We start from the raw sequence: 24,317 nt of genomic DNA on the forward strand, positions 1-24,317 counted from the left end.
TTTCCTTTTTATTCAATCCTTTTTATGTTTTTTTCTAAAAAAAGAATCATCATGAACTCATGGATTTAAATATATTTGATGTGTTTCTACCCACTGCAATTGTTTTCATTATTGGTGCTCAAATTTTTCCATTTCTGGACTCTTCCATTTGGCTCCTAAGTCATTTTGACACAGTTCTAGTAGTTTTTGTTAACTTCTTTTTGTTGTGATATTCACAATTATCATGGGCATTGCTTGCTTTAAATTTGAATCAGTCATTTCTGTAAGGAACCCTGCTTCTCTTTATAGAGTAAAATGCTATTTCAAGGCCATAATCTGGGTATTAGCAGAGCACATTAATTATTACTTGGTTGTAATTATTTTTAATATTTTCCATAGATAAATCTGTAGATATGCAATTCTCATTCAAATTCAGAATGAAAAAAATTTTTGGTTTATGTTTTTCACTCTTTTTTTTTAATATTTACATCTATATGTTCTCTGTCCTACTAGGAGAATCCCAGTTACCAATAACACTGACCTTGATAGAATTAGTGTATCAAATTAATGACTATTTTTGGATCTCATATTACACAAACAGTATCAGAAGAACAATACCTGTACCATCAGCAATATGATTATTAAAACAGTGAAAGATTTTCAGTTATTTTATCCTTATAAATTATTCACTAGAACTATATAGTCAAATTACTGTTTTAAAGTCACATGGAGCTCTGTTTCTATGTGTGGTAATGCCACTATCTGGATATACACATACATTCTTTCATTTTATTTGATTTTAAAAACTAATTAATAGAAGTCTGACATAAGAAACTACCATTATATTGTTGTTTAATCACTAAGTTGTGTCAGACTCTTTTGTGATCCCAAGAACTGTGCCCACCAGGCTCCTCTCTCCATGGGATTTTGCTGGCAAGAATACTGCAGTGGCTTGCCATTTTTCTTCTATGGGGGAATCTCCCTGACCCAGGGTTTGAACCCACATCTCCGGCTTGGAAGGTGGGTTCTTTACTGCTAAGCCAACTGGAAAGCCTGAGGAACTACAATACGATGCAGCAATTCTACTTATGGGTAAATATTTGAAGGAAAAACATCACTATCTCCAAAAGATATCTGTATTCCCATATTCACTGCAACAGTATTTACAATAACTAAGATATGGAAGTGACCAAAGTGTCCATTAATAGGTGAATGGATAAAGACAATGTGAGATATATACATATAATGTGTGTGTACAGACACAGAGCAATGGCTTGACTGTATGTTAAAACTTACGCTTAGTTAATTTATGTGAAAGGAAGTATGGATTGTGTTCAGATTCATCTTTTTGCATATGGAAGTCCAATTATTCTAACACTATTTGTAGAAAAGAGCATTCTTCCTCTTTTTGTTTATTTGTTTCTCTGTTTCTTTGTCAAAGATCACTTGGCTACGTTTATGTAAGTCTAGCTTTTGACTCTATCCCTCCATTCTGTTCCCTCCATTCCCTTGTGCTTAAGGATTTAAAAATTATGTATCCACCCACTTTCTTAAATAAAAGGTAGCATACTGTACATAACTCTTTTAGTCAGTTCACATTGTTAAAACAAGATGCAGTAAACTGGGTAGCTTAACAAGAGACACTTTTTTCTCACTGTTCTGGACACTGGGAAGTCCAAGATGAAGGTGTCTGCAAGTTTGGCTACTAGTCAAGGCCCTCTAAATAGTTGTGTCCAAGCACGGTGGAGAGAGCAAGGAAGCAAGCTCTCTCTTGTTCTTCTTAGGAGCTTTAATCCTGTTATGAGAGGATTTAATTACCTGATAATTTAATTATCTCCCAAAGGTTCCATTTTATATTATCACATTGAGGATTAAAGATTCAGCATTTGAATTTTGGATAGACACATATATTCAGTCCATAATACATACTTTCTTCCTGCCCAATTGCATTGGTCAGTAACTCCATTACAATGTTTAAAAGCAGGGGGATTAGTGGCTAGGGTTTTCTTTTCCTGTCTTTTATAGGACAGTCTCTAGTGTTTCCCTATTAAGCAAGATACCAGCTTTTTGATGGCTATACATGCATGTAGGTAGGTAGGTGAGAGGTACAAAGATGGGCAAAATAAAGGACAGAAATAATATAGACCTAACAGAAGCAGAAGATATTAAGAGGTGGCAAGAGTAAACAGAAGAATATACAAAAAAGATCTTCATGACCCAGATAATCACGATGGTATGATCACTTACCTAGAGCCAGAGAAGAGAAGGCAATGGCAACCCACTCCAGTACTCTTGCCTGGAAAATCCCATGGATGGAGGAGCCTGGTAGGCTGCAGTTCATGGGGTCGTGAAGAGTCGGACACGACTGAGTGACTTCACTTTCACTTTTCACTTTCATGCACTGGAGGAGGAAATGGCAACCCACTCCAGTGTTCTTGCCTGGAGAATCCCAGGGACAGCAGGGCCTGGTGGGCTGCCATCTCTGGGGTCGCACAGAGTCGGACACAACTGAAGCGACTTAGCAGCAGCAGCAGCAGAGCCAGACATCCTGGAATGTGAAGTCAATTAGGCCTTAGGAGGCATCACTACAAACAAAGCTAGTGGAGGTGATGGAATTCCAGTTGAGCTATTTTCAAATACTAAAAGATGATGCTGTGAAAGTGCTGCACTCAATATGCCAGCAAATTTGGAAAACTCAGCAGTGGCCATGGGACTGGAAAAGGTCAGTTTTCATTCCAATCCCAAAGAAAGGGAATGCCAAAGAATGTTCAAACTACTGCACAATTGCACTCATCTCACACGCTAGCAAAGTAATGCTCAAAATTCTCCAAGCCAGGCTTCAACAGTACATGAACTTCAGATGTTCAAGCTGGATTTAGAAAAGGCACAGGAACCAGAGATCAAATCACCAACATCTGTTGGATCATCAGAAAAGCAGAAGAGTTCCAGAAAAACATCTACTTCTGCTTTATTGACTACAGCAAATCATTTTACTGTGTGGATCACAATAGACTGTGGAAAATTCTTAAAGAGATGGGAATACCAGACCACCTTACCTGCCTCCTGAGAAATCTGTATGCAGGTCAAGAAGCAACAGTTAGAACTAGACATGGAACAACAGGCTGGATCCAAATTGGGAAAGGAAATATTAAGACAGTATATTGTCACCCTGCTTATTTAACTTATATGCAGAGTACATCATGAAAAATGTTGGACTGGATGAAGCACAAGCTGGACTCAAGATTGCCAGAAGAAATATAAATAACCTCAGATATGCAGACGATACCACCCTTATGGCAGAAAGTGATGAACTAAAGAGCCTCTTGATGAAGGTGAAAGAGGAGAGTGAGGAAGTTGGCTTAAAACTCAACATTCAGAAAACTAAGATCATGGCATCAGGTCCCATCACTTCATGGCAAATAGATGGGGAAACAATGGAAACAGTGACAGACTGTATTTTGAGGGGCTCCAAAATCACTGCAGATGGTGACTGCAGCCTTGAAATTAAAAAAAAAGCTTGCTCCTTGGAAGAAAATTTATGACCAATCTAGGCAACATATTAAAAATAAGAGACATTATTTTGCCAACAAAGTTCCATCTAGTCAAAGCAATTTTTTTTCTAGTAGTCATGTATGGATATGAGAGTTGGACTATAAAGAAAGCTGAGCGCTGAAGAATTGATGCATTTGAACTGTGGTTTTGGATAAGACTCTTGAGAGTCCCTTGGACTGAAGGAGATCCACCCAGTCAATTTTAGGGGAAATTAGATCTGAATATTCACTGGAAGGACTGATGCTGAAGCTGAAACTCCAATACTTTGGCCACCTGATGCGAAGAACTGACTCACTTGAAAAGACCCTGATGGTGGGAAAGATTGAAGGCAGGAGGAGAAGGGGACAACAGAGGATGAGATGGTTGGATGGCATCACAGACTCAATGGACATGAGTTTGAGCAAGCTCCAGGAGTTGGTGATGGACAGGGAAGCCTGGTGTATTGCAGTCCTTGGGGTCGCAAAGAGTTGGACATGATTGAGCGACTGAACTGAACTGACTGAGGTAGGTAGGTAGATTAAACCGTGTTTTAAAACATCTCCATCAGTTCCTATTTTATTTCTATTAGATGAATGGATCTCCATTTATTCCTATTAAATGAGTGGATATTATGTTAAAAATGGATATTTTGTCAACTGTCTTTCCTATGTCTATGAAGATAAATATTATTCATCTTTCTCTTTTATTTGATTATAATGATGAATTATATTAACAATTTCCTAATGTTGAAACACACTTATACTCCTTGAGTTGACCCTACTTACTAATATTTACCATGACTTAATGTGATGCTTCAGTCTAATGATTGCTGATATATACTCTACATTTGAATTGTGCAGCATTATTTATAAATGGAATTAGTCTATTTTTATGGAGCAATCTTTGTCAGGTTTTCTTATCATGTTATATACTGGTAGAATTTGCCTATGAAATCTTCTGGGTCTAGTGCTTTTGGATCTCATTAACTACTATTTTTATTTCTTCAGTGGAAAATGATGTGTTTAGACTCTGTCTCACTGTGGTTATTTTTGGTAAGTTGTGGTTTTCTAAAAAAAACAAAAAACTATTCATTTTATACTGATTCCTTGAACATGTATATCTTCCTTTCAAAAGATAAATACTCTCCCATGCATCATTAAATTTCTTGTTGATTTTTCTGGAATTTTACCTCCAGCTTGTTTTAGATGTATTTTTACTTTTTTGGTTTAGTTGCTAAGTCATGTCTCTTTTGAGACCCCATGGACTGTAACCCACCAGGCTTCTTTGTCTACAGGATTTCCCAGGCAAGAATACCAGAGTGGGTTGCCATTTCCTCCTCCAGGGGATCTTCCTGACCCAGGGATCGAACTCCAGTCTCCTGCATTGGCAGGGGGTTCTTTACTGCTGAGCCGCCAGGGAAGCCCATAAGTAAATACATAAGAATTTTTACTTATGTTGTCTTTACTTGTAAAGACAGCAGTACTTTTTTAAAAAATGACTTGACTATATTTACTTCCCAGTATCTTCAATTATCCTCATGGGTTTAACTCTATTCTTGCTTGAGTACTTTCCCTTAGAAGGGTTTGAAGTCAGACTTTCGCAAAGCTCATGAGGTCTGTTAAGTCCAAGGATTTTTTTTCTCATCAGGTTTAAATTACATACTGGCAAATATAAAATTTTACAATCACAAACATTTTGTTCCTACAGCTTACAAATAATACTCTATTGTCCTCTTGCTTCTTTCTTTTCAGTATAATTTTTGTTTCTTTTAAATATTTTGCTGCTTCATTTTTGGAAGATTTTACTTTTTTGGATGTGATTATACTAAAATATATCTGAGGTATAGGTTTTTTTTTTTTTTACATTTTAAAAATTTATTTTTCAATTGAAGGATAATTGCTTTATAGAATTTTGTTGTTTTCTGTCAAACCTCACCACGAATATGGATATCTACATATACCTAAGGCTGATTCATGTTTAGGTATAGGCTTTTATCTATTACTTTGTGCTCTACAAAGACCTCTTTCCAATTTTCATCTTTGTTTAAATTGGGCAAATTTATTTTCCTTATTTCATCATTATTTCATCATCTATATTTTAGAACATATCCTTCTAGTACTTTTATTATCTGTATTTTTTGCTTCTATTTCTAATCTCTGCTGCTAAGCTGCTAAGTCGCTTCAGTCGTGTCCGACTCTGTGCGAACCCAAGGACTGCAGCCTACCAGGTTTCTCTGTCCATGGGATTCTCCAGGCAAGAACACTGGAGTGGGTTGCCATTTCCTTCTCCAATTTCTAATCTCTAGAAGTCTTTATTTTTTTTTTTATATGTCTCATCATTATCTTTTCCTACTGCCCTCCAGGAAAGTTTCTCAATCTGATATTTTGGCTCACTAATTTGTTTTACAAATTGGTGCTCTTTATTCACCTATCATATTTTTCAGAACTCATATTTCACCTTGTTATCTTTCTTCTTGGTGCTGCATCAGTTCAGTTCAGTTGCTCAGTCGTGTCCGACTCTTTGCGACCCCATGAATTGCAGCACGCCAGACCTCCCTGTCCATCACTAACTCCTGGAGTTCACTCAAACTCACATCCATCGAGTCAGTGATTCCATCCAGCCATCTCATCCTCTGTCATCCCCTTCTCCTCCTGCCCCCAATCCCTCCCAGCATCAGAGTCTTTTCCAATGAGTCAACTCTTCCCATGAGGTGGCCAAAGTACTGGAGTTTCAGCTTTAGCATCAGTCCTTCCAAAGAAATCCCAGGGCTGATCTCCTTCAGAATGGACTGGTTGGATCTCCTTGCAGTCCAAGGGACTCTCAAGAGTCTTCTCCAACACCACAGTTCAAAAGCATCAATTCTTCGGCGCTCAGCCTTCTTCACAGTCCAACTCTCACATCCATACATGACCACTGGAAAAACCATAGCCTTGACTAGATGGACCTTAGTTGGCAAAGTAATGTCTCTGCTTTTGATTATGCTATCTAGGTTGGTCATAACTTTCCTTCCAAGGAGTAAGCGTCTTTTAATTTCATGGCTGCAATCACCATCTGCAGTGATTTTGGAGCCCAAACAAATAAAGTCTGACACTGTTTCCACTGTTTCCCCATCTATTTCCCATGAAGTGATGGGACCAGATGCCATGATCTTCATTTTCTGAATGTTGAGCTTTAAGCCAACTTTTTCACTCTCCTCTTTAACTTTCATCAAGAGGCTTTTTAGTTCCTCTTCACTTTCTGCCATAAGGGTGTTGTCATCTGCATATCTGAGGTTATTGATATTTCTCCGGGCAGTCATGTTTCCAGCTTGTGCTTCTTCCAGCCCAGTGTTTCTCATGATGTACTCTGCATAGAAGTTAAATAAGCAGGGTGACAATATACAGCCTTGACGTACTCCTTTTCCTCTTTGGAACCAGTCTGTTGTTCCATGTCCAGTTCTAACTGTTGCTTCCTGACCTGCATACAAATTTCTCAAGAGACAGGTCAGGTGGTCTGGTATTCCCATCTCCTTCAGAATTTTCCACAGTTCATTGTGAACCACACAGTCAAAGGCTTTGGCATAGTCAATAAAGCAGAAATAGATGTTTTTCTGGAACTCTCTTGCTTTTTCGATGATCCAGCGGATGTTGGCAATTTGATCTCTGGTTCTTCTGCCTTGTCTAAAACCAGCTCGAATAACTGGAAGTTCACGGTTCATGTATTTCTGAAGCCTGGCTTGGTGAATTTTGAGCATTACTTTACTAGCGTGTGAGATTAGTGCATAACACTCACCAAATCCTCCATAATCTATTAAGAATATTCGTTATGCTTATTTGGATGATCTGTTCCAGCAATTTTTCCTCACACAGTTATTGGTCAGTTTATTATCTTTATTTTGTAAGTTACATCCCTCAGCTCTCTGAAGTCATGTTTCCCTGAGGATAGCAGGGGCTTTTTTACATTGAAAAAGATCCCAGATCAATCCCCCGAGTCAAGAAGATCCCCTGGAGAAGGGAATGGCAAGCGACTCTAGTATTCTTGGACTTCCCTGGTGGTTCAGACAGTAAAAAAATCCACCTCCAATGTAGAAGACTTAGGTTTGATCCTTGGGTTGGGAAATATCCCCTGGAGAAAGAATGGCTACACACTCTAGTAATCTTGCCTGGAGAATCCCATGGACAGAGGAGCCTGATGGGCTATAGTCCATGGGGTTGCAAAGAGTCGGACACGACTGAGTGACTTTCATTTCATTACTTTAACTTATCTTACAGTAAGAAATATATTCTATATATATGACCCATTTGATTGTTGTCGTTTAATTGCTCAGTCATGTCAAAATCTTTGGGACCCCATGAATTGCAGCATGCCAGGCTTCCCTGCCCTTCATTATCTCCCTGAGTATACTCAGACTCATGTCCATTGAGTCAGTGATGCCATCCAAATATCTCGTCCTATCTTGCCTCCTTCTCCTCCTGCCCTCAGTCTTTCCTTTCAGGGTCTTTGCCAGTGAGTTCGTTCTTCACATCAGTTGGCCAAAGTATTGGAGCTTCAGCATCAGTCCTTCTAGTGAATATTCAGAGTTGCTTTCCTTTAGGATTGACTGGTTTGATCTCATTGCTGTCCAAGGGACTCTCAAGAGTCTTCTCCAACACCATAGTTGAAAAGCATCAATTCTTTGGTGCTTAGTCTTCTTTATGGCCCAACTCTCCCATCCATATATGACTACTTGAAAATCCATTGCTTTAACTATATGGACCTTTATTGGCAAAGTAATGTCTCTGCTTTTAATACACTGTCTAGTTTTGTCATAGCATATCTTCAAAGGAGCAAGCATCTTTTAATTTCATGGCTGCAGTCACCTCCACAGTGATTTTAGAGCCCAAGAAAGTGAAATCTGACATTATTTCCTCTTTTTCCCCATTTTTTTGCTGTGAAATGATGGGACTGAATGCTATGATATTCATTTTAAAAATTAATTTAGTTATTTTAATTGGAGGCTAATTGCATTACAATATTGTAATTGTGATGGTTCCTGCCATACATCAACGTGAATCAGCCACAGATGCACATGTGTCCCACCATCCTGAATCCCCCTCCCACCATCCTCCCCATACCATTCCTCTGGGTTGTCCCAGAGCACCAGCTTTGGGTGCTCTGCTTCATGCATTAAATTTTCACTGGTCATCTCTTTTTTTTACTGTTGAGTTTTAAGCCAGCTTTTTCACTTTCCTCCTTCACCTTCATCAAAAGGCTCTTTAGTTCTTCTTCATTTTGTGCCATTACAGTGGTATCATCTGCATATCTGAAGTTGTTGATATTTCTCTGGGCAATCTTGACCCCAGCTTGTGGTCATCCAGCCCAGCATTTTGTATGTACTCTGCCTATAAGTTAAATAAGCGTGACAATATACAGCCTTGACATATTGCTTTCCCAGTTTTGATCCAGGCCGTTGTTCCATGTACAGTTCTAAGTATTCCTTCTTATCCTGCATATAGGTTTCTCAGGAGGCAGGTAAGATGGTCTGGTATTCCCATCTCTTCAGAATATTCCACAGAATATTTGTTGTGATCCACACAAAGGCTTTAGTGTAGTCAATGAAGCAGATTTTTTTTGGAATTCCCTTCTTTTTTCTATGCCAGAGTATGCTGGCAATTTGACCTCTGGTTCAGCCTTTTCTAAATCCAGCTTGTACATCTAGAAGTTCTCGGTTCACATCCTGTTGAAGCCTAGCTTGAAGGATTTTGAGCATAATCTTGCTAGCATGTGAAATGAGTGCAATTGTACAGTAATTTGAACATTCTTTGGCATTGCCTTACTTTGGGATTGGAATGAAAACTGACCTTTTCCAGTCCTGTTGCCAGTTCTGAGCTTTCCAAATTTTCTGGCATATCGAGTGCAGTATTTTCACAGCATCTTCTTTTAGGATTTGAAATAGCTCAGCTGGAATTCCATCACCTTCACTGGCTTTGTTCATAGTAATGCTTCCTAAGGCTCACTTGAATTCACACTCCAGGGTATCTGGCTCTAGGTAAGTGACCATAACATTGTGGTTATCTGGGTCATTAAAAGCTTTTTTGTACAGTTCTTCTGTGTATCCTTGTTACCTCTTCTTAATCTCTTGCTGTTTAGGTGCATTATTGTGTCTATCTTTGCATGAAATATTCCCTTGGTATCTCCAGTTTTCTTAAAGAGATCTCTCGTCTTTCCCATTTTATTGTTTTCCTATATTTCTTTGCATTGTTCACTTAGGACGTCTTTCTTATCTCTCCTTGCTATATGTATCTAAAAATACTTATTTCATGATGAGCAATGCACTCTGATATTTCCTGGTCAATTTTACTTTATGGAAAAATATTAGCCATTAGTTACTTCATTCATTTAATCATGCACTAATGGGTCAACACCTATTGCTTGGAATCTTTAGGATATGGGAGGGCAAGACTGAAGGTCAGGCAATAGTTAAGAAGGAGGGATAAGAGGAATAAGCCCTAGAGTTCGAGGCAACAGAGGATCTCTCAGATTAATCTAGTTTGCTCTACTCCTTTGAGCAATAATTCTGCACTGGTATTCACTTCTAAATTCTTAATAGAGGAGCAATGCTATGAGGTGGCAGTCTCTTTGCTATATACATTCCTGCCCTGTGTTTAGTGGAGAAGAGGTTCGATCAATGAATGTCCAAGGGTGACTGGTCAGTTTAAACCTGTATTAGCTCCTCACCCTAAAAGGCTGCTCTAAAATAGCAACACCCATGGTGCTTGGTGGTTACTGCTGATTTCTGATGCAAATGAGCAAGCAGTGATTATCCCAACACAATGAAGGGTGATACTAGAGCAGAAATTTCAAAATCTGCCTTGATCTGTACTTCACTGCTGCTCTCAGGCTGCCTGGGTCCTAAGGGAATTCCCAGCTCCTCCCAGACCAACTGACAGCGGCCTTCACTCTCCCTGGGATTTCTGTTTTTATGTTATTTCCTTAGATCGATAGTTCTTTTCCTTCCACAGTTTCCCCAGAGTGGATTATGTTTGGAAAAATCCACCAGCCTTGTGTTAGGTCTTTTCAGGAATCTATCACGTTTAAGGCTCAAAAATAATACTTTTTCATGATGAAGGTCTCAGTGATTAATTTGAGGTGAGTGTATCTCAGAATAAGAGTCAGGGTGATGAAAAGATATATCATTTTACTGTTGTCCAGGATGCTCTTGTATTTAATTCTCCTGGGCTGCCCAGGAAGCATACTTACAGGTTCCAGGTTAGGTTTCAATGATGCATTTCAGCAGTGTCTATACAACCAAAGTCAAATGAGAGATTTCAGTCACTAACGCACTGAGAAGGCAGTCAATCAGAATAGCTCAAGGAAAATAGTCTGCATTTGTACGAAGCTTGTGGTTCACTGAAGATAATTCAGGTCACTGCTTTTTCCAGGGATACCTTATGGCTCATATGTGGGGATAAGCATATACTAGGGTTATCCAGCAACTATGTGGGGTGGGTCTCTGACTCTAGTGAATAATATGAAGAACTCCCCAAATCACCTCTGCCTCCAAAAGGAATTCTGTACCTGCTCTGACCTTTTCTTCAGGTTAGTCTTAAATTCTCAGTGCTAGTTTAACACTTCTGTTATTTATAATTTCTTTGAGTTAACTGACAAAGACGAAAGAATTATTTCTGAAGCCCAGTGATAGAAGCTCTTTCAGACAGTAGCGACACATTATGGTATCAATGTTGATTAGTGATCGCCCTTTATTCCATTTAAACAGGTAACCTTTTTCACATCTGACTTCATCATCTTTCTCCACAAGGATGCTTTCCCCTTCTATATTCCCCACATCTGTAGTTTTTACTACTACTATCGCCACAGCTGCCTATAGCGATCCTCAGTTCTTCCCTTGCTCTCATCATTCCACCACCATCTCCTATTAGTTTTAACTTCTAAGTCTCTCTAAAATCCACACACTTAATGTCTGGCATCTCATCCCACCACCCTAGGCATATCTCACTAGGTATCTCCTCCAGCCTTCTTACTAGTCTTCTGATTTTGATCTTGCCTTTAATTCTTTGTCAACATAGCAGCCATCATGTTTTGACCATGTCACTACTATGCTGAAACTCTTCAAAGTCGCCTAATTGCCCATAGAGTTGTTTGTAAGTGTCTTCCCCACTAAAATTATATCCAAGAAGTATAATGCAATTCCACTGGTGTCAGCAACTAAGGCAGCTGATTTCATTGAATACAAAAGTGGATGGGGGAATAAATATGGTCCATATCCAAATTTCTGGAATGAGAAGTATATTCTTATACCATTGTAGGTATTCAGTAAATATTTCTTGAGTGAGTTGATGAATGGGGTCACAGAGAATCAGACATGACTTAGCAACTAAACAACAATGAAACACAAGAAAGGTAAATTTGGTAGCAAGAAGCAGTTGAAGATAAGTTCAGAGTATAAAATTCAATGAGTAGAGTAGACAAGAGAATGCTGGGAACCTATGAAAACTTAGTTTTGTGAGTGTGTGCACTCATACACATGTACACATATGAGGAAAAAAACATGCTCTTTATTGCTAGTAGACCTTCTCACAATAGTTCTCAAATTAGGAATATTTTAAGTATAAAATTGTACTACAGTGTTGCCTATGTCAACCTACATTCCTGCCTAGATTTTGGAACCCACTGTTAGTAAATGAAAAATTCAATCCAAGTTCAAAGCATAATTCAATACTACATTTGCAATATGTCATATGTGCAATTCTTTTTAAAAAAGACCTCCGTGTTGCTGTTGCTCAGTCATTCAGTCGTGTCCGACTCTGCTACACCACAGACTGCAGCACACCTGGCTTCCCTGTCTTTCACTATCTCCCAGAGTGTGCTCAAACTTAGGTCCATTGAGTCAGTGATGCCATCCAACCATCTCATCCTCTGCCATCACCTTCTCTCCTGTTCTCAATCTTTCCCGGCATCAGGGTCTTTTCCAGTGAGTCAGCTCTTCACATCTAGGTGGCCAAAGTATTGGAACTGCACAAGTCCTTCCAATGAATATTCAGGGTTGATTTCCTTTAGGATTGACTGGTTTGATCTCTTTGCTGTCCAAGGGACTCTCAAGAGTCTCCTCTAGCACCACAGTTTGAAAGCATCAATTCTTCAGCATTCAGCCTTCTTTTTACTCCAACTGACACATCCATACATGACTACTGGAAAACCATAGTTTTGAATAGGGGGACCTTTGTCAGCAAAGTGATGTCTCTGCTTTTTAATATGCTGTCTAGCTTGGTCATAGCTTTCCTTCCAAGTATAAAGTTTCTTTGAATTTCATGGCTGCATTCACAGCCTGCAGTGATTTTGGAGCCCAAAAATATAAAGTCTGTCACTGTTTCCACTTTCCCCCCATCTATTTGCCATGAAGTGATGGAACTGGATGCTATGATCTTAGTTTTCTGAATGTTGAGCTTTAAGCCAACTTTTTCACTCTCTTCCTTCACTTTCATCAAGAGGCTCTTTAGTTCCTCTTCACTTTCTGCCATAAGGGTGGTATCATCCACATATCTGAGGTTATTGATATTTCTCCTGGCAGTCCTGATTCAATCTTGTGCTTCATCCAGTCTGGCATTTCACATGCTGTATTCTGCTATTTACACTGTTCTGTAAACCTCCAACTAGAATGAGATTCTCTGTTTTGCAACTTCTTATCTGTATATGCATATAAAAGTGTTATACCTTTTAAAGTCAGAGCCTTGAGGATGGACTGTCCCTTATAGTTCAGGCTAAAGGCAACATTCTTGTAGCAAAGGCAACAGAATACAAAGGTTAAGGTAATGGAAACAGATCAAGTATGGAGGCTTATTTGTTCTTCCCTATTGCACTATATGCCAGAAAATTGGGAAAACTCAGCAGTGGCCACAGGACTGGAAAAGTTCAGTTTTCATTCCAATCCCAAAGAAAGGCAATGCCAAAGATGCTCAAACTACTGCACAATTGCACTCATCTCACACGCTAGTAAAGTAATGCTCAAAATTCTCCAAGCCAGGCTTCAGCAATACGTGAACTGTGAACTTCCAGATGTTCAAGCTTGATTTAGAAAAGGCAGAGGAACCAGAGATCAAACTGCCAAGATCTGCTGGATCATTGAAAAAGCAAGAGAGTTCCAGAAAAACATCTATTTCTGCTTTATTGACTATGCCAAAGCCTTTGACTGTGTGGATCACAATAATCTGTGGAAAAATCTTAAAGAGATGGGAATACCAGGCAACCTGACCTGCCTCTTGAGAAACCTGTATGCAAGCAACAGTTAGAACTGGACATGGAACAACAGACTGGTTCCAAATAGGAAAAGGAGTATGTCAAGGCTGTATATTGTTGCCCTGCTCATTTAACTTATATGCAGAGTACATCATGAGAAATGCTGGGCTGGAAGAAGAACAAGCTGGAATCAAGATTGCCGGGAGAAATATCAATAACTTCAGATATGCAGATGACACCACCCTTATGGCAGAAAGTGAAGAAGATCTAAAAAGCCCCTTGATGAAAGTGAGAGGAGAGTGAAAAAGTTGGCTTAAAGCTCCACATTCTGAAAAGTAAGATCATGGCATCTGGTCCCATCACTTCATGGGAAATAGATGGGGAAACAGTGGAAACAGTGTCAGACTTTATTTTTTTTTTGCTCCAATATCATTGCAGATGGTGATTGCAGCCATGAAATTAAAAGACACTCCTTGGAGGGAAAATTATGACCAACCTAGACAGCATATTAAAAAGCAAGACATTACTTAATCAACAAAGGTCTGTCTAGTCAAGGGTATGGTTTTTCCAGTGGTCATGTATGGATGTGAGAGTTGGACTGTGAAGAAAGCTGAGTGCTGAAGAATTGATGCTTTTGTACTGTGGTGTTGAAGAAGACTCTTGAGAGTCCCTTGGACTGCAAGGAGATCCAACCAGTTCATCCTAAAGGAGATCAGTCCTGGGTGTTCATTGGAAGGTCTGATGTTGAAGCTGAAGTTCCAATACTTGGCCACCTCATGCGAAGAGTTGACTCTTTGCAAAAGACCCTGATGCTGGGAGGGATTGGAAGCAGGAGGAGAAGGGGACAACAGAGGATGAGATGGCTAGATGGCATCGCTGACTCGATGGACATGAGTCTGGGTAAGCTCCAGGAGTTGGTGATGGACAGGGAGGCCTGGCATGCTGCAATTCATGAGGTTGTAAATAGTCGGACATGACTGAGCGACTGAACTGAACTGAACTGATTGCACTGTAAGCTAAGAGAAAGTACTCTACAGCAGAGTAGCTGGTGATTAGCATATATATATGTTAACATGGTTCTCCCTGGTGGCTCAGACAGTAAGGAATATGCCTGAAATGTAGGATACCTGTGTTTGATCCCTGGGTCAGAAAGATCCCCTGGAGAAGAGAATGGCTACCCATTCCAGTATTCTTACCTGGAGAATTCCATGGAGAGATGAGCCTCGCAGGCTACACAGTCCATGGGGTCACAAAGAGTTGGACATGACTGAGTGTATTACACGTTCACATGCTTCACTTCAGCAAACGTATATAAATCCAAATTTGGCTGATGCAGACTACCTTCAATGTCAGTGCACAAAGTACAGAAGAATGTGCTGCATGAAAGTTGAAAACTATGTTAAATTCTTAAAAATACATGGATCTATTATCAGACTTTGTTATGTCTGGTATTATATTTTGATTACTGTAAATTCAGTTCAGTCACTCAGTTGTGTCCAACTCTTTGCAACCCCATGAACTACAGAACACCAGGCCTCCCTGTCCATCACCAACTCCCAAAATTTACCCAGACTCATGTCCACTGAGTTGGTGATGCCATCCAACCATCTCATCCTCTGTCATCCCCTTCTCCTCCTGCCCTCAATCTTTCCCAACATCAGGGTCTTTTCAAATAAGACAGCTCTTCGTATCAGGTGTCCAAAGTACTGGAGTTTCAGCTTCAACATCAGTTCTTCCAATGAACACCCAGCACTGATCTCCTTTAGGATGGACTGGTTGGATCTTTTTGCAGTCCAGGGGGCTCTCAAGAGTCTTCTCCAACACCCCAGTTTAAAAGCATTAATTCTTCGGTGCTCAGCTTTCTTTATGGTCCAACTCTCATATCCATACATGACTACTGGAAAAACCATAGCTTTGATTAGATGGACCTTTGTCAGCAAAGTAATGTCTCTGCTTTTTAATATGCTGTCTAAGTTGGTCATAGCTTTCCTTCCAAGGAGCAAGTGTCTTTTAATTTCATGGCTGCAATCACCATCTGCAGTGATTTTGTAGCCCAAACAAATAAAGTCAGCCACAGTTTCCACTGTTTCCCCATTTATTTGCCATGAAGTGATGGGACCAGATGCCATGATCTTACTTTTCTGAATGTTGAGCTTTAAGCCAACTTTTTCACTCTCCTCTTTAACTTTCATCAAGAGGCTCTTTAGTTCTTCTTCGCTTTCTGCCATAAGGGTGGTGTCATTCTGCATATCTGAAGTTATTGATATTTCTCCCGGCAATCTTGATTCCAGCTTGTTCTTCTTCCAGCCCAGCGTTTCTCATGATGTACTCTGCATAGAAGTTAAATAAGCAGTGACAATATACAGTCTTGACATACTCCTTTTCCTATTTGGAACCAGTCTGTTGTTCCATGTCCAGTTCTAACTGTTGCTTTCTGACCTGCATACAGGTTTCTCAGGAGACAGGTCAGGGGGGTCTGGTATTCCCATCTCTTTCTGAATTTTCCAGTTTATTGTGATCCACACAGTCAAAGGCTTTGGCATAATCAATCAAGCAGAAATAGATGTTTTTATGGAACTCTCTTGCTTTTTCCATGATCCAGCATATGTTGGCAATTTGACCTCTGGTTCCTCTGCCTTTTCTAAAACCAGCTTGAACATCTGGAAGTTCATGGTTCACATATTGTTGAAGCCTGACTTGGAGAATTTTGAGCATTACTTTACTAGCGTGTGAGATGAGTGCAATTGTGCAGTAGATTGAACATTCTTTGGCATTGTCTTTCTTTGGTATTTGAATGAAAACTAGTTGACCTTTTCCAGTCCTGTGGCCACTGCTGAGTTTTCCAAATTTGCTGGCATATTGAGTGCAGCACTTTCACAGCATCATCCTTTAGGATTTGTAACAGCTCAACTGGAATTCCATCACCTTCACTAGCTTTGTTCGTACTGATGCTTCCTAAGGCCCAAACTGACTTCACATTTCAGGATGTCTGGCTTTAGGTGACTGATCACACCATCGTGATTATCTGGGTCATGAAGATCTTTTTTGTATAGTTCTGTGTATTCTTGCCACCTCTTCTTAATATCTTCTGCTTCTGTTGATATGTATTTTAATATCTGGTAGATGTTATCAAATGGAGCTAAGCTGGGACTAATAAATAGATATTTCTTAGATTATCTAGATTAGTCCTCTGAAAAAGCCAAATGATGGGCAAATCAGTTAAGTCCCATCAGCACCCAGACTGGAATCCTGAAATATCATTTTCCACTGAAAGAAATCAGTTTTAGCTCGGGGCGGAGGGAGGGGGTGGGGAAGGGGAGCACAAAAAGAAAAAAAAAAAAGAAATCAGTTTTATGTAATGACTGATTTCTGGGTCTGGTTTAGTAAATATACAAGGAATATTGGCACATATTATATCAGATAGGAAGGAACCTACCAATCAGGCTCTATTCAAAAGGACTCAATCATTAACCTGAATAGCTCTCATTGGACAAAAACTGAACAACCAATTGGAGTGGAAATTTTTAAAATTTCAAATAATTAAAGATCAGGATAAATTTGTGATTTCTGGATGCTAGAGAATAGCTCATAATTTTCAAAACTAGTAAGCCAAGGTAAACAAAAATTTTTACCCCAACTTTCCAGTATGAGCTGTACCTTACAGTAATTCAAGTAGGTGAAGTCAAGCTTCTCTTTGTTTATGTGTTCCAGGTAATAAAGAAGAAATGATAGAACATCATCAATATTGAACTGGTAATGATATTCAATGGCTGGGAACATTAAAAAAATGGAGTAATAGATATTATCTGTCTCCTGACAGAAATACACAAAACCCTGTATAAAATAATCACGCCATACACAAAAATTTAAATTTTAATCTTACTCTTCTGTATCTCATCAAAGAAACAGAGTCAACAAAATTCAAATTGTGGAGGAATTCTGTATGACAAAAGAGCCTGATTCTTTAACAATAACAAAAATGCAAAGATAAAAACCCAAGATATTGAAGGAGAATCCATAAAGAGACAAGACATGTATGAAAGAACCACAGTGTATGCACCTATTTGGACTACAAATCAAATAGGGGGAAAGGGAAAAGAAAATAATTTTTCTTTCAAAGAAAAGAAAAACTTTTCTTTTAAAAGGGAAAAGAAAATAACTGTGGACCTGTGAACAATAATGAATATTTGAAGGTTTTGGGAATACGCTTTACATTATTTTAAAATGATGATGGTTTCATCTTTACAGTTAAGACAAGAGCCTTAAGTTTAAAATATCAGTGAAGCTGGATGTTGGGAATAGTTAGTTTATCATATTATCATATTATTTTTTCTATTTCTGTTTATGTTTTTAATTTCCATAATAAAAAGTTAAAAATGTTTTCATTAATTCAAATTTGTACAGTTTCTAAGAGCAACTATGAGAACTCCTTTATCAAGAGAAGAATTTAGATGCTGGACTTTTCTTGATTAATATTTCAAAGAAGTTAATAAGATACCATTAAAGTTAGAAACTCAATTATCTGCTTGAGCTTAACACTGGCAAATTTTCTTTCCAATCAATTTCCTCTGCTTCATAAAAGTTGTTTCAAGAAAGCTGAGGGGACTAGAAATTATAATTGAGAGATAAAAAATAACTTTGGAAATTTGTTTTATGGTTTAATTTCATATTTAATCTAGACTTTGGCAATTGCATACACATTGCCTAACAAAGTTTTAGAAAAACTAGCCTTATGTACCATTTTAGAGAGCTTTCTACTATTCTTAGCTCTCTCTTAAGTATCTTTCTCTTTTTCTCAGTCATCTTTTACTTCATTGAATGGAACATTTTTCTTTTTTCTTTTTCTTTTTCTTCTTCTTATTTTTTTTACAATATTATATTGGTTTTGCCATACATCAACATGCATCTGCCACGAGTGTACACATGTTCCCCATCCTGAACCCCCCTCCCACCTCCCTCCCCATACCATCCCTCTGGGTCATCCCCGTGCACCAGCCCCGAGCTTCCTGTATCCTGCATCGAACCTGGACTGGCAATTCGTTTCTTATATGAGAGTTGGACTGTGAAGAAGGCTGAGCGCCGAAGAATTGATGCTTTTGAACTGTGGTGTTGGAGAAGACTCTTGAGAGTCCCTTGGACTGCAAGGAGATCCAACCAGTCCATTCTGAAGGAGATCAGCCCTGGGATTTCTTTGGAAGGAATGATGCTAAAGCTGAAACTCCAGTACTTTGGCCACCTCATGCGAAGAGTTGACTCACTAGAAAAGACTCTGATGCTGGGAGGGATTGGGGGCAAGAGGAGAAGGGGACGACAGAGGATGAGATGGCTGGATGGCATCACTGACTCGATGGACGTGAGTCTGAGTGAACTCTGGGAGTTGGTGATGGACAGGGAGGCCTGACGTGCTGCAGTTCATGGGGTTGCAAAGAGTTGGACACGACTGAGCGACTGATCTGATCTGATCTGATACATGTTTTAATGCCATTCTCCCAAATCATCCCCCCACCTCTCTCCCACAGAGTCCAAAAGACTGTTCTATACATCTGTGTCTCTTTTGCTGTCTCGCATACAGGGTTGTCGTTACCATCTTTCTAAATTCCATATATATGCATTAGTATACTATATTGGTGTTTTTCTTTCTGGCTTACTTCACTCTGTATAATAGGCTCCAGTTTCATTCACCTCATTAGAACTGATTCATATGTATTCTTTTTAATAGCTGAGTAATACTCCATTGTGTATATGTACCACAGTTTTCTTATCCATTCATCTGCTGATGGACATCTAGGTTGCTTCCATGTCCTGGCTATTATAAATAGTGCTGCGATGAACATTGGGGTACACATGTCTCTTTGATTCTGGTTTCCTTGGTGTGTATGCCCAGCAGTGGGATTGCTGGGTCATAAGGCAGTTCTATTTCCAGTTTTTTAAGGAATCTCCACACTGTTCTCCATAGTGGCTGTACTAGTTTGCATTCCCACCAACAGTGTAAGACGGTTCCCTTTTCTCCACGTCCTCCGCAGCATTTATTGCTTGTAGACTTTTGGATCACAGCCATTCTGATTGGCATGAAATGGTACTCTTTGTGGTTTTGATTTGCATTTCTCTGATAATGAGTGATGTTGAGCATCTTTTCATGTGTTTGTTAGCCCTCTGTATGTCGTCTTTGGAGAAATGTCTATTTAGTTCTTTGGCCCATTTTTTGATTGGGTCATTTATTTTTCTGGAATTGAGCTGCAGGAGTTGCTTGTATATTTTTGAGATTAGTTGTTTGTCAGTTGCTTCATTTGCTATTATTTTCTCCCATTCTGAAGGCTGCCTTTTCACCTTGCTTATAGTTTCTTTTGTTGTGCAAAAGCTTTTAATTTTAATTAGATCACATTTGTTTATTTTTGCTTTTATTTCCAATATTCTGGGAGGTGGGTCATAGAGGATCCTGCTGTGATGTATGTCGGAGCATGTTTCGCCTATGTTCTCCTCTAAGAGTTTTATAGTTTCTGGTCTTATGTTTAGATATTTAATCCATTTTGAGTTTATTTTTGTGTACTGTGTTAGAAAGTGTTCTAGTTTCATTCTTTTACAAGTGGTTGACCAGTTTTCCCAGCACCACTTGTTAAAGAGATTGTCTTTTCTCCATTGTATATCCTTGCGTCCTTTGTCAAAGATAAGGTGTCCATAGGTGCATGGGTTTATCTCTGGGCTTTCTGTTTTGTTCCATTGATCTATATTTCTGTCTTTGTTTCAGTACCATACTGTCTTGATGACTGTGGCTTTGTAGTAGAGCCTGAAGTCAGGCAGGTTGATTCCTCCAGTTCCATTCTTCTTTCTCAAGATTGCTTTGGCTATTCGAGGTTTTTTGTATTTCCATACAAATTGTGAAATTATTTGTTCTAGCTCTGAAAAATATCGTTGGTAGGTTGATATGCATTGCATTGAATCTATAGATTGCTTTGGATAGTATACTCATTTTCACTATATTGATTCTTCCAATCCATGAACATGGTATATTTCTCCATCTATTAGTGTCTTCTTTGATTTCTTTCATCAGTGTTTTATAGTTCTATATATAGGTCTTTAGTTTCTTTAGGTAGATATATTCCTAAGTATTTTATTCTTTTCGTTGCAATGGTGAATGGAATTGTTTCCTTAATTTCTCTATTTTCTCATTATTAGTGTATAGGAATGCAAGGGATTTCTGTGTGTTGGTTTTATATCCTTCAACGGAACATTTTTCTATAATAAAGTTGGAAAATCAGGTCATTGAACAAATAATTATGCCTTTGTTCTAATTGGCTAGCCATTAGAACATTGTATACCAAACTTCAGTGTATATGGATTAGATATTTAAATATAAAAAATGAAGCCATAAAAGCAATATAATAGAAAATACTGATGAATTTTTATAATCTATGATAAAGAATGACTTCCTTATGTGATATCAATTCAGAACCTACATAAAAACACTGATAACATTGAAGACATAGAAAGTTATATCACAATATTGCAAAAGGCCTCCTTTATCCAAGTTTATGGCCAGCTGGTAGATATCTAAAATACATGTTATTAAGAGTTAATATTCTTAATAAACTGAGCATTTATAAATGGATGATAAAATCTTTCTGAGAGAAAATGAACATGAATAAATGATGCACAAATAAAGCAATGGAAATACAAATTACCAACATACACATGGGAGAAAAGTTCATCCACACTTGATAGTAATAAAATAAATTCAAATGAATATAAAGATGAGATGACATTTCCTCATCTGAGTTTGATTGGACAGATGTGTGGTGTTTGGTGCTGCAAACTGCTGGGAGGAGTTGAACTTGGCACAACCTCTCTCAAAGCAGTTTGACTGTATTAAGAGACTTAGTATTTGCGTAACCTTTAACATGGGAATTCTTTTCTTTATAAAAATAACAAAATAAGTGTGGAAACACTAACATAAACATTTATTGCAGTATTGTTTATAATAGCAAAAAAGATGTAAGCAATCTGAAATCCCAGGGATGAGGAATTTGTTCAACCCTTTGATAGATATATACAGATGCCAAAGAATGCCTTATTAACATAGAAGGATGGTGATGGCTCTTGTTAAGTGGAAAAAGAAGGGTTCAGAGCAATTTATATTGTGTCATCTCATTTTACTTCTCTCTCTCTCATATATATACGTATATATAGTACTCATATATACATAACTATAATGTATCTGCATTCTATAAATTAATAAAACAATTTCTGCAATAAAACTTTTAAAAGATGTTTTATTTCATACTGTACTTGAAAAGTTTCTGGTAAGAACTTCTACTGTAAAATGTAACAATAGGAAAGATCATTCAAGATAATTGAATGCTTGCTCTTGTTGAGATAGAATGACCTATGGGTAAACTACAGCTCCAGAGGCAGAGCCCAGAGTGATCATGTAGTCTGCAAGTTCATCTGATTTTAATGCATCTCAAAGATAAGAAATGTAAGACTTTTTTGTATTTGGGTGGAACATGGATAGGTTTTTAAATCTAGAACACACAAATATATGCATATAAACAGAGGAAAAAACTGCCTGCCAAGGAAGCTTGGGAAAGCTGATGAGGAAAGACTAATGCTACTAGTTCATAATACCCAGTAACTAAGGGACTTTCAAACTCTGATACAAGTATTAAATGATATACATTATGATAGCAAGTTGAAATGATTTATTCGGTTAAATAACTCATAGTATTAAAATTAATTTTACCCATTTATTTTTACCTTTTTAAAAAAGATGAGGATACCAGAAAATGTAATATTAGATATGTGGCATGCTTTATTCTTCCGTTGGACGGTGCTGCTGTATTACTGTAGTAAAAATCTAATTATGTCATTCCTCTGCTTGTAAGCTCTCAGTGTTTTCCTATTATTCTTAGACAAGAACAAAACTCTTTAATGTGGCCTGTGAGCCCATGAATAATATTAGCCCTGCCTATCTCACCATTTCTACTATATTCCAGTCTTCTCCTTGATTTCTGAGTTCCAGCCAGTTGCCTTCTTTCAGGCCCTTAAACATAAGACTTTTCTAACTTCAGATTGAGACTTCCAGTGTCTCATGAAACAAATTTAACGAACTGAGATGAGCATTTTAAAAAATGAAACAGAACAAAACTGGATAGGAAATAAAGAACATCACAAGTAAAAGGGTAAATGTTATTTTATGTAACGTGTTTCATTTTATGTGTTTCTTTACTGGATTATGTGTGAAATGTAATTCTTCCTGGAGTAAAACATGTTTGAGAAGGAGTACTCAGGATTTCTCAGCTTTGGCACTATTGAGACTTTGGCTGGATAATCCTTTATGGTGGAGAGTTGTCATGCTCTTTAAGATGTTTACCAATGTCTCTGGCCTCTACACACTAGATGCTAGTAGTACATTCTTTTTCTTTTATGACAACCCAGAAGACCGCCAGACTTTGCCACACATCCAGTAGCTGAGAACTACTGCTCCAGTGCATCACGTCTGATCTCACAACAAAGCTTTTTCACCAACTATTGTCACCTACTAAACGATCTTCTCACCTCTCCTCTCCTGGTAACTCTTCTTCACCTTTCAGATCCCAGCTCAACTGCATCCTCCTTGGGGAAGTCATTCCTGAGACCTCAAGGTAAGTCTCATCCTTCCATTTTATGGTCTTATTAAAATCAAATGCTCTATTTTAAGCACTTATCTTATCCATTTATCTCTGTGATTATTTGATGACTATCTGCCTGTCTCACTAGGTTGCTAGTGCCATGAAGTCAGGGATCATGTCTGATTTTGCCCACAATACAACATTGTGCAAATATTTATTCAATGTCTACTATGTCCAGTTTGCAAACAAGATGCTAGATGTACCTTGGGTAGCTGAAAAAACAAAATCTCTGCCCTTGAGTGGCTGACAGTCTTGTTCAGTTAAATTGCTCAGTCAGGTCCGACTCTTTGTGACCCCATGGACTGCAGCACGCCAGGCTTCCCTGTCCATCACCAACTCCCAGAGCTTGCTCAAACTAATGCCCATTGAGTTGATGATGCCATCCAAACATCTCATCCTCTGTTGTCCCCTTTTCCAACTGCCTTCAATCTTGCCCAGCATCAGGGTCTTTTCCAGTGAGTCAGTTCTTCACATCAGGTGGCCAAAGTATTGGAGCTTCAGCATCAACCCTTCCAATGAATATTCAGGACTGATTTCCTTTAGGATGAATTGGTTTGATGTCCTTGCAATCCAAGGGACTCTCAAGAGTCTTCTCCAACACCACAGTTCAAAAGCATCAATTCTTTGGTGCTCAGCTTTCTTTACAGTCCAATTCTCACATCTGTACATGACTACTGGCAAACCATAGCTTTGACTGCTGCTGCTGCTAAGTCACTTTAGTAGTGTCCAACTCTGTGTGATCCCACAGACGGCAGCCCACCAGGCTCCCCCGTCCCTGGGATTCTCCAGGCAAGAACACTGGAGTGGGTTGCCATTTCCTTCTCTAGACGGACTAAAATTCGGAAACAGACCAATACTTAAGTACAAGTTAACAATGGAAATGGCGGTAAAGTAAAGATGTGTTTTGTGTTAGAAAGACCAAATTCATCT

At 38.6% G+C, this 24,317-nt stretch overlaps 1 long non-coding RNA gene across 21 annotated transcripts in view; it reads left to right on the forward strand.

Annotated features, from left to right (window-relative positions):
- The window catches only part of LOC147343064 (uncharacterized), a 163,791-nt gene that overhangs the window by 121,128 nt on the left and 18,346 nt on the right, over positions 1-24,317 (forward strand). For 13 of the 21 annotated variants that reach the window (XR_015156944.1, XR_015156943.1, XR_015156936.1 and 10 more), the window contains one exon: positions 23,310-23,360. The exons of 2 other annotated variants lie outside the window; for them this stretch is intronic. This is a non-coding gene — a long non-coding RNA (uncharacterized LOC147343064). Of the gene's footprint in view, positions 1-17,433; positions 17,476-23,309; positions 23,361-24,317 lie in introns of all 21 variants that reach the window. 6 more of the 21 variants (XR_015156945.1, XR_015156942.1, XR_015156939.1 and 3 more) reach the window with 1 other exon arrangement.

The sequence above is a fragment of the Bos grunniens genome, chromosome 28, assembly GCF_055505025.1.
Source record: "Bos grunniens cultivar Pamir isolate PY7600 chromosome 28, Bosgru_T2T1.0, whole genome shotgun sequence".
NCBI classification, from domain to species: Eukaryota; Metazoa; Chordata; class Mammalia; order Artiodactyla; family Bovidae; genus Bos; species Bos grunniens.